This window comes from Sciurus carolinensis, chromosome 1, assembly GCF_902686445.1.
Source record: "Sciurus carolinensis chromosome 1, mSciCar1.2, whole genome shotgun sequence".
Classification (NCBI taxonomy): Eukaryota; Metazoa; Chordata; class Mammalia; order Rodentia; family Sciuridae; genus Sciurus; species Sciurus carolinensis.
Genome location: NC_062213.1, coordinates 194,397,768 through 194,408,557, shown reverse-complemented (window position 1 = coordinate 194,408,557; position 10,790 = coordinate 194,397,768).

Below are 10,790 nucleotides of genomic sequence, written 5' to 3'. Positions count from 1 at the left end.
GCCACGGGGGTCTGGGCCAGGGATAGTTAGCTGCATTCTTGCAGATGTTGGGGGCCCAGAGAGGTAAAATAATTTGCCCAAGAGAGGAAGCTGTGGACGAAGGGCTTGAACTCACATTTTCAGACACAAAGTCCAGGATTCCTTCCAGTTTCCTCCCTGCTTTCTGGGGTCAGCCAACTAACTGGGAGAGAGAGGGAAGGGAACCCTCTCTGGCTGTCCTTGCCTCCCCAGCCTCAGTCCCCACAAGGAGGACTCAGGGCGGATTCCAAGCGTCTCTTTGGGGTTTTGCGCCTCCTAGTGGCAAGATCTTAAAACTGCATCAGAACTAGGTGCCCTCTTTGGAACCAGGTGTTTACTCTGGTTCTCTGGAAGGAAATAGAAATGGTGCGTAGATCCAGGTGTAGGCCCCTTGCTGTCCTGGAGGTGCCATGCTCCCCTTTTTCCTCGGCTTCCTGACTGGCCTCCCTGCCTCCACTCCAGCCCTCCGCCCGTCTGTTCTCTACGTAGCCAGCCAGCTTTAAAAATCCCCAAATGGACTGTGTTATTTGCTCCCCTCCCTCCTTGTCTCTCCCAGGGGGCCATAGTTCTGAGGATGAAGTCCATCCTCCTGATGACCGAAGGACACAGCTGACGGTCACCACCTCTCTCTCCCTGCCTCCATCCTTTGTCTCCCCCTGATTTCCAGCCTCATGTTCTCCCAGTTGCTGGCGTCTGTCCGAGCCACGTCCCCAGTCAGCTTTTACACGTACTGTTCCCTACGCCCAACAAATCTCCTGCCCTGGGCCTGGCAAAGTCCCACTTGTTACATGTCAGCTGAAAAGACTCAGCTGGAAGATGCCTGCCTCAAGCTGGGAGCCGTGGCGCAGGCCTGTCATCCCAGTGGCTCCGGAGGCTGAGGCAGGGTTCAAAGCCAGCCTCAGCAACGGCGAGGCCCTAAGCAACTCGGTGAGACCCTGTCTCTAAATAAAACACAAAATAGGGCTGGGGATGTGGTCCGGTGCCCTGAGTTCAATCCCTGGTATCAAAAAATGACTGCTCAGAGATGCACCATGTTGAACCTGGGGCCTGACCCTTGCTAGGCAGGTGCTCTGCCCCCAGCTACAGCCCCAGCTCAAGAAAGCACTTTTAGGGGGCTGGGGAGATAGCTCAGATGGTAGAGTGCTTGCCTTGTAAGCACAAGGCCCTGGGTTCGATCCCCAGCACCCAAAAACAAAAAAAAAACAAAGAAAGCACTTTTATATTTCTCTGCAATGCTGGCTTCAGAGTCCTCTTGGAAAGCAATTAGTTGTGTAGTGACTGCCTTCATTGATAGCTGACAAGAACCCTATCTCACCCAATGCTGTATCCCCAGCACCAAGCACAATTCCTAGACAGGGAGCGTCTCAATATTTGTTGAATGAATGAATGGATTAATAAAGCAAAGGAAAAAGCTAATATTTATTGTGCACTATATGCCACAAAGTACTCTTAATTATTTGTGTGTGTGTAACTGGGGAATGAGTCCAGGGGTGCTCTACCACTGACCTATATCCCCAGCACCCCCCTCTTTTTTATTTTGAGTCAGGGTCTCTATAAATTGCTCAGGCTGGCCTTGAACATGTGATCCTTCTGCCTCAGCCTCCCGAGTTACTGGGATTACAGGCCTGAGCCACCATGCCCAACAAAAAACCCTTTATAACCTGTACCTCAGGTGAGCTATGACATAGCCATTATTTTTTTTTTTTCTTTTTTGCAGTGCTGGGGATCAAACCCATGGCCTTGTGCTTGCCAGGTAAGCACTCTACCAACTGAGCTATCTCCCCAGCCCTGACATAGCCATTATGAACTTCATCTTACAGGTGCAGAAATTTAAATGAGTGGGGCTTGGTGACACGTGCCTGTAGTTCCAGGCACTTGGGGGATTGAGTCAGGAGGATGCTAAGAACAGCCTGGCTGGGCACTGTGATCCACGGCTGTAATCACGGCAATTTAGGAAGTTGAGGCCAGAGGATTGCAAGTTCAATGCCAGCCTTGGCAATTTATTGAGGCCCTAAGCAACCTAGTGAGACCCTGTCTCAAAATAAAACATAAAGGGCTGGGGAGATAGCTCAGCTGGTAGGGTGCTTGCCTTGCAAGCACAAGGCCCTGAGTTCGATCCCCAATGCCGCAAAAAAAAAAAAAAAAAAAAAAAAAAAAAAACATAAAAAGGGTTGGGGATGTGGCTCAGTGGTTAAATGTTCCTGGGTTCAATCCCAGTGACAAAAACAAAATAAACCTGATGTCCCATTTTGAAGGCAGTCAGGTAGGAAGAATTCTCCCTGTCTCAGGGAACGGTCAGTCCTTCTGTGCTATTTCTGTTAGGTCTTCAACTGATTAGATGAGGCCCACCCACATTAAGGCAGGCCATTTGCTTTACTCAGTCTGCTCACTTAAACATTTACCTCATCCAAAAACACCCTCACGGATACATACAGAATAATGTTTAACCAAATATCAGCATGCCATGGCCCAATCAGGTGGATACATAAAATCAACCATCACAACAGCTAAAGGGGAAAAAGGCACATTATTAAATACAGAACAACAAAGACAGGACTTATACCTGACTTCTTAAAAGACTCTAGGTAAGTAGAAGACAATGAATGGACATCTTTAAAGTGCCAAAGAAACTGACAACCCTAGCTGGGTGTGATGATTCACACCGGTAATCCCAGAGACTCAGGAGGTTGAGGCAGGAGGATCACAAGTTCAAGGCCAGCCTCAGCAACTTAGCCAGGCTCTGTCTCAAAATAAAAAAAATGCTGGAGCTGGGGATGTAGCTCAGTGGCAGAGTGCTTGCCTGGCACGTGTGAGGCACTGGGTTCAATTCTCAGCACCACATACAAATGAATAAACAAAATAAAGGTACCGTGTCCATCTACAACTAAAAATATTTTAAAAAATAAAAATAAAAAAATTCATAAGTTTGGGGATGCAGGTCAGTGGTAGAGTACATCTGGGTTCATCATCTCCAGTATCTAAAATAAAAATAATGATAAAAAGGAGGGGCTGGGGAGATAGCTCAGTTGGTGGAGTGCTCGCCTCGCAAGCACAAGGCCCTGGGTTCGATCCCCAGCCCCGCAAAAAAAAAAAAAAAAAAAAAAAAAAAAAAAAAAGAAAGGAAAGGAAGAAAATTAAGAAAACCTGTCAACCACAGAATTCTATATGCAGCAAAAGTATCTTCAAAAGTGATACTGGTAACATGAATCTATTCATGGTTTAATATTGCACAGACCTCCACATACACACACACACATTCACACAAAAACGAACCCACAACCAGGCACACTGCAATCCCAGCAGTTCAGGAGGCTCAGACGGGAGAATCGTGAGTTCAAAACCAGCCTCGGCAACTTAGCGAGGCCCTGTGCAAATCAATGAGACCCTGTCTCTAAATAAAATACAAAAAAATACAAAAAAGGGCTGATGATGTGACTCAGTGGCTAATTGCCCCTGGATTCAATCCAATCTCTGGTACAAAAACAAAAAACAAAACAAAACAAAACAAAAAAAAAACTAACGCCTATGATGCCAGACATTGTGGCAAATGCCTGTAATACCAGTGGCAAGGGAGGCTGAGGCAGGAGGATCACAAGTTCAAAGTCAGCCTCAGCAACTTAGTGAGGCCCTAAGCAACTTAGTAAGAACCTGTCTCAAAATAAAAAATAAAAAAAGAGATGGGGGTTGGCTCAGGGTTAAGTGCTCCTGGGTTCAATCCCTGGTACTTTGCAAAAACCTTACTACAAGGCTATTAAAAAAGAATGCACATGAAAACTAGTGACATCTGAATAATGTCTGTCTACTGCTTCAGACAGCGATGATATCGGGTTTTGACACACTATATTTATGTCAGACGAAGTATACATAGGAGTCTTTATGCTATTTTTTGCAACTTCCTGTGAGTCTATAATTATTTTATTTTTTAAATTTTGTTTATTGGTGTGTTATAATTATACATAATAGAGGAATTCATTGTTACACATTTGTACGTGCACAATATAGTTATTTTAAAATAAGACTTTTAAAAAATGAAAGCACAATTTTTCTGTATCCTGATTGTTGTTATGTGATTCTATATGTGTCTCAAAACTCATTAAACTGTACATACAAAAAAGTAAATTTTGTGGGCGCCTTGCACTTTAATTCCAGGCGCGTGGGAGGCTGAGGCAGGAGGATCCAGAGTTCAAAGCCAGCCTCAGCAAAAGTGAGGTGCTAAGTAACTCAGTGAGACCCTGTTGCTAAATAAAATACAAAACAGGGCTGGGGATGTGGCTCAGTGGTTGAGTGACCCTGAGTTCAATCCCCAGTACCAAAGAAAAAAAAAAAAAAAAAGTCCATTTTACCATAGTAAATTTTTAAAAATGTGACCAAATAAAGACTTCTTCAGATTAACAAAACCTGAGAGAATTCATTACTAGCGAACCTGTGCTATATGAAATCTTTTTCAAAATTTTGTTTTCGTTGTAGATGTGTTATGGGAATCAGGCAAGAGCTGCAAACAGCACTCAAGAGCGGGAGAGACCAAACTGTATTTAACGCAGGCAGACCCAGGGATCAGCACTCCAGATTCTGAGCGTCCCTGACCAGTTTTTCACAACATTTCTAGGCTACCTAGTGTCACATATTTTCTAGTCTAAAACGATACATAATTGTGCACAAGTTTAAAAAAAAAAAAACAAACCTATACACCTGCGTGTAAGCGTTTTCAAGCGGGAAGTGTGTCCACAGAGTGCAGTAAGGGAGCCGGTTCCTCCCGCGCGGCCTTGGGTAAATAAATCCCCAGCTACTCAGGAGGCTGAGGAAGAAGGATCACAAGTTCAAGATCATGCTGACGATATAGTGCATCATGTAGAGACCCTGCCTCGCAGGCACAAGGCCGGGGTTCGAGTCTCCAGCACTGTGGGATTGCAGATATAACAAACAAGTTCAAGATCAGTTTAGGCAACTTAGGGAGACTCTGTCTCAAAATAAAATTTAAAGGAAAAAAAGGTCTAGGGATATAACTCAGCGTAGAATGATTGCCTAGTATGCCCAAGGCTGTGTGCGGTTCAGTGATAATGAATTTAAACTTGGGCCCCAGCCTTCACAGGGGCGTTTACACTTCAAAGGAACGTGGTTAGATCCTAGGGAAGGTCCTTTACAATCCAAAGGATTGGAGTGAATGGAGCTAATTAGGTTCCCCCAAACCAGCTGTTGGGAAAAGGGGATTTGTAATTTTTTTTTTTTTTTTTTTTTGCGGTGCTGGGGATCGAACCCAGGTCCTTGTGCTTGCAAGGCAAACACTCTACCAACTAAGCTGCATCCCCAGCCCTTGGGTACTCACAGACAGCGTGCTTAGTTTACTTTATATCCAGGCCTGGGTCTGTTACCCACTCCAGATGGACACAATACCTTTGTTTTATTTATTTATCTTTATGTGGTGCTGAGGATCGAACCCAGGGCCTCACACGTGCCAGACAAGCGCTCTCCCACTGAGCCACAACCCCAGCCCCCTATATGAAATCATAAAGGAAGTTCCTTGGGTGAAAGAATGATAGCCAACAGGCTCTTGAAGCTAACAAAACAATGATTTCTAGAAATGGCTAAAATAACACAAACAAAAAAGGCAAGTTTAAATTCATTATTATTGAACCACAGCCTTGCACATACTAGGCAATCATTCTACGCTGAGCTATATCCCTAGCCCTTTTTTTCTTTTAAATTTTATTTTGAGACAGGGTCTCCCTAAGTTGCCTAAACTGATCTTGAACTTGTGATCCTTCTTCCTCAGCCTCCTGAGTAGCTGGGATGACAGGTGTGTTCCAACCACGCCCAACTCAAAACAAAAACAAACTTTTTGTCTGGTGCTGGGAATACAGCAGAGGAAGGGACCCAAAGGCTGAGTGTTGGAAGAGCAGAGTGGCTTGGTCATAGAAGCCTGGCTTACCCACCGGGAGGGTCGGAGGACACATCTTCCAGCCCTGGGGTGAACACATTTTTGGGAGGACCACCAGCCTTGTCCAGGAGCTCTGTGCTCTTCTCCTTAGTTCAGAACTTACAGTGGCAATTCCCGTATTTCCCACTGCGCTGAGATCCCTAAGTCCGATACGATTGTGGAATCATGGGCTAGCCTAAGTCAGGTAGTAGCACTTGACTTTCCAAAGACAAGGGACACACAGTTACTGTAGCGGACAGCAGAGATCAGAATGGTTTGACATCAGAGACCCGGCATTGGCCAGCTGACTGCAGCCTCCCTCAAAATCAGAGGGCAGCTGGCTAAATTCTTACTTGATCTATATGCGGGAGAGTTCTAGACCCAGTGAACAGAGGTCTAACTTGAACCACCAAAACAGAGAGCCATGGCCTCTGAGTCAGTTCCCAGTCGAGTCAGTTTACAGACTCAGAGACCCAGCAGCCCCTGCATGAAGGAGAGGGTAGGTCCCCCTGGGGAAGGACTCTGCTACGTGGCCCGGCATTTATACTGTTCATCTTTCTTTCAGTTTCCCCCAAGGGACCTATGACTGGGGGGGCAGGAAATGATCAGACTTGCCAGGGATCGCTGGAAACTAGCTCTGACTGACAGGAGATCCTGTCATGGTGCTCTACCATCCAAGGAAGGGCTCCTGGAGGTCAGGTGACGATGGAGTCGGGGCTCCGTTCACTCGTGGCAACCCAGTGGGTGCTCAAATCCTCCTGTGGTGATTTCCCCAGTCCTGGAATGCATGGCGGAAGGGATGTGCTCAGCCACTGACACAATCCCTGCCACGGTTTTCTGACTTGTGATGTAGAAAGGCCACTCCCTTCCATTTGGTGGGAAAGGCCCAGTGGAGGCCACTAGAACGCCTCTATCTTAAACATGCACAAAGCAGGGCTGGGGATACAGCTCAGGTCCTAGAGAGCTTGCCTGTCAGGCACAGGCCCTGGGTTCATCCTCAGCACTCTCGCCAAAAAAAAGTTCGTAAACCAAAAGTACTCTGCATGTCCAGAGGGATTTCAGGGATTAGTGCCACACCAGGGACTTGGAAGACACAGGAGTGGGGATTCCCACCACATCCCATTCTATCTGACTATTTGGTCTGTGCAGAAGGCAGTTGGATCCCGAGGGATGGCAGTGGATTATCAACGTTAGATACCGTCTCATTACTCGAGCAAATTGGCACTTCCTCCAGTACCTGGTACCATGGTCCCAAACCATGCTGTGACACACTCACACCCATCCTAAGCCACCATTCGACCTCCGTTCCACACAATGAGGTGACACACTCCAACCCTTAATCCCTACTGATCTGGATCTGGCCTTTCCTCCCCTTCCCTGTCCATCATGGCCGATGGACACACGTGGTGTTCTTAGATCTGGAAAGGTCAGCAAAGCACCTGCACTGTCCTGCCTCAGGAGCATATCAACTCTGTAGCCCCATGTCCCACTTTAGTTCACAGAGGTCTTGATGACCTTCCTCTTCCACAAGACACCCCTTTGGGCCATCACATGGATGCCATTATGCTGTAGAAGCGACTAGCTGACTTGGTGATCCATGTGCATGTCAGAGGGCAGAAAATAAACCCAGCTAGAATTCAGAGCCTTCTGCCTCAGCGGAATTTCTAAGGGTGCAGCCGTGCGGGGCATGCTGAGGTACCTTTCTAAAGTGCAGGATAAGTTGTGGCACCCTTTACATCCAGGAGAGCAGCACAGGGCCCAGTGGGTCCCTTGGATTTGAAAGATAACATATTCCTCATTGGGCTGTCGTGCTCTGGCCCACTTACTGGGTGATCCGAACAACTGCTAGGCTTTTGTTTTTTGTTTTTGTTTTGTGATTTTGGTGGCAGGGATGGAACCCAGGGGCAGTCTACCACCAAGCCACTTCCCCAGCCCTTTTTATTTCTTATATTGAGACAGGGTCTTGCTAAATCGCTGAGTCTGGCCCTGAACTTGTGATCTTCCTGCCTCAGCCTCCTGAGTCACTGGGATCACCAGGCCCTGCTCGTTCTGAGTACGGCCTAAAGCAAGACAGGGCTCTGAAGCAGGTCCAGGCACTGCACACTGCCTGGCCACTTGGACCCGATGATCCAGCAACCCACTTGGAGTAGCACTGGCAGATAGAGGTAAGCTCCTCCAGGTGAATCACAGACAGACCCTTAGGGTCTGGGAGCAAAGTCCACCATCCTCTGTGGGTAACTACTCTCCTTGTTTTTTTTTTTTTTTTTTTGGTACTGGGGATTCAACCCAGGGGAGTTTAACCACTGAGCTACATCCTCAGCCCCTTTTTATAGTTTAAGATAAAAATTAAGCTAAGTTGCTCAGGGCCTCCTTAAGTTTCTGAGGCTGGTCTTGAAGTTGTGTCCTCCTGCTCAGTTTCCTGAGCTGCTGGGCTTACAGGTGTGTCCCACTGTGCCCAGCGACTACTGTCCTTTCAAGAAGCAGCTTTCGTTTTACCACTGGGTGCTTGACCATGGGTCATCAAGTTACCATGTGACTTGAACTCTACCAAGCCAAGAGCACTCTTCAAATGGAAGTGGCATAGTCAAGGCGGGACCTGAGGAAGCCCTGAAGGCACAGTAGACTGCATGAGAAAGTAGCTCACGTACCCACAGCCCTCACTCCTACTTCATCACCTTCTCTCTCCACACCCCACTTAGGGTCTCCCGAGTTCCCTGGGACCATTTGACCAAGGAAGGTAAGACTCAGGTCTGGTTTATAGCTGGCTCCGTACAAGTGGACATCTATTACACTGTAGTCCCTTTCTGGGACATCCCTGAAGGACAGTGGTGAAGGGACGCCCTCCCAGTGGATCTGAAGCAGTGCACTTGATGGTCCATTTTGCTCTGAAGGTGAAATGACCAGAGGTAGCAGTCTATATGGATTCATGAGCTGCCCAATGGTTGGCTGGAAGGTAAAGGACTCAGAGAACACATGATTGCAAAAGTGGTGACAAGGAGATCTAGAGAAGAGGTTCTAAGCCCTCTGTGAATGGGCCAGAGTGTGAAGGTATTTGCATCCCACGTGAAAGCTGGCCAGAGGATGACCTCAACAGAGGAGGATCTTCATATTCATGTGGGCTCCAGGCAGCCTCTTGCCCTAGCCCCTCAGGTCATTGCCCAGTGGGCTCATGAACAGTGTCCACGGAGCCTGGGCTCAGCAATGTGGACGTTCACTCAGAAGGTCTACCTGGAGGCCAGCACCCGAGGGCCCAGCCCACTAGCAGTAGAGACCAACACAGTCTCCTATGTGACACCGTCCCCTGGAGAGATCAGTGAGCTATCTGGAGGCAGGTTGATTACATTGGTCTCTTCCATCGTGGAAGGGGCAGTAGATTGTTTTTACTGGAATAGACACTTGCTGTGAATCTGTCATGGAACATGCCATTTCTGCACATAACATTTTGATCAAAATTACCATCTGCTGTGGGAAGCCGTCTATGACTAGCAAAATCAGGCTTGGTCCAGCCATCAGCTGTGGAAATCTGGCTTTCAGGAACTGGCAATCATGAGAAATTGTTTCAGATGGCCTGAAGTATACGGTTCCTGTGTTGAGTGGCTCACTGCCGGAATTTGTGTGTCCTGGATGTGTCACGTGACCCACTGAAGCAAATGGCTTCCTTAACTCCACCCCATCCGGTTTCTCACAGAAGCAGCTCCTCCTGGTCCCCCTTTTACTTGTACAACTATAAATAAAGGACAGGTGGGCTCTTCCATATTATTAGAACCAGATTAGCATGGCTCAATCTGTCATGCCTCCTGATTCAGAAGAGATAATTGTCTCCTGTGTTTTTTTCTATTAAATAAGTTTCTTAGTGATTAATTTATAGCCAGTCCATCCCTCCGACAGGAACCCTTTCCCTCACCCATGCAGGATGTGGACAAAACTCGAGCATCTGCTATGGTTTGGATGTGGTTTAAGTGTCCTCCAAGGGTCTGCTGTGATGAAAGTCTTCGTCCCCAGGGTGACAGTCTTGGAAAGTACTGTGGAACCTTTCTAGAGGGAGGTCCCTGGGTCACTGTGGGCATGCCCTTGGAAGAGACCCTAGTCTCTCTCTCTCTGATTTCCTGTTTTGTGATATAAACTCTGCAATTAACTCGTCCTCTGCCATGATGTGACACAGCAGAGAGGGCCCTCACCAGAACCCAGTTGATGCCAACGCCATGCCCTCGAAACTGTGAACTAAACAAGCCTCTTCTTCCTAAGTAGCCATATCAGGTGTTTTGTTATAGTGATGAAAAGTTGATCGATACAACATTGATGGACTTAATAGAGTTATTGCTGGTCAAGCAACTCACCACACAGCAAATGAGACGTGGCAATGGCCTGTACTCATGCAGTTCACTGGCCTCCCCAAGTTCCCCGTGGGGCGCTGTCCATGAGCAGCACATAAAACCGGGCTTGGTGAGCCATTAACGTGGAAATCTGGCTCTCAGGAACTGACGGTCATGAGAGCTTGTTTCAGATAGCCTGAAGTACATGGTTCCTGTGCAGAGTGGCCCACCACAGGAACTTGCATGTCCTAGATGTGCCACGTGACCCACCAGAGTGAAATGGCTTCCTTAACTCCACCCCATCCTTTTTCTTCTCACGGAAGAAGCGAGCTCCTCCTGGTTCCCCTTTTACCTGTACAGCTATAAACAAAGGACAGGTGGGCTCTTCCATCTTTGTTAGAGCCGGATCTTAGCATGGCTCAACCCATCACGCCCAAATAACTTTCTTAGCAATTAATTTGCAGCCAGTCCCTTCCTCCGACAGGAACACTTTCCCTGGCCCATGCTGGCTGTGTACCGGGAGTTCCCCTTGCCCCGATGCAGCT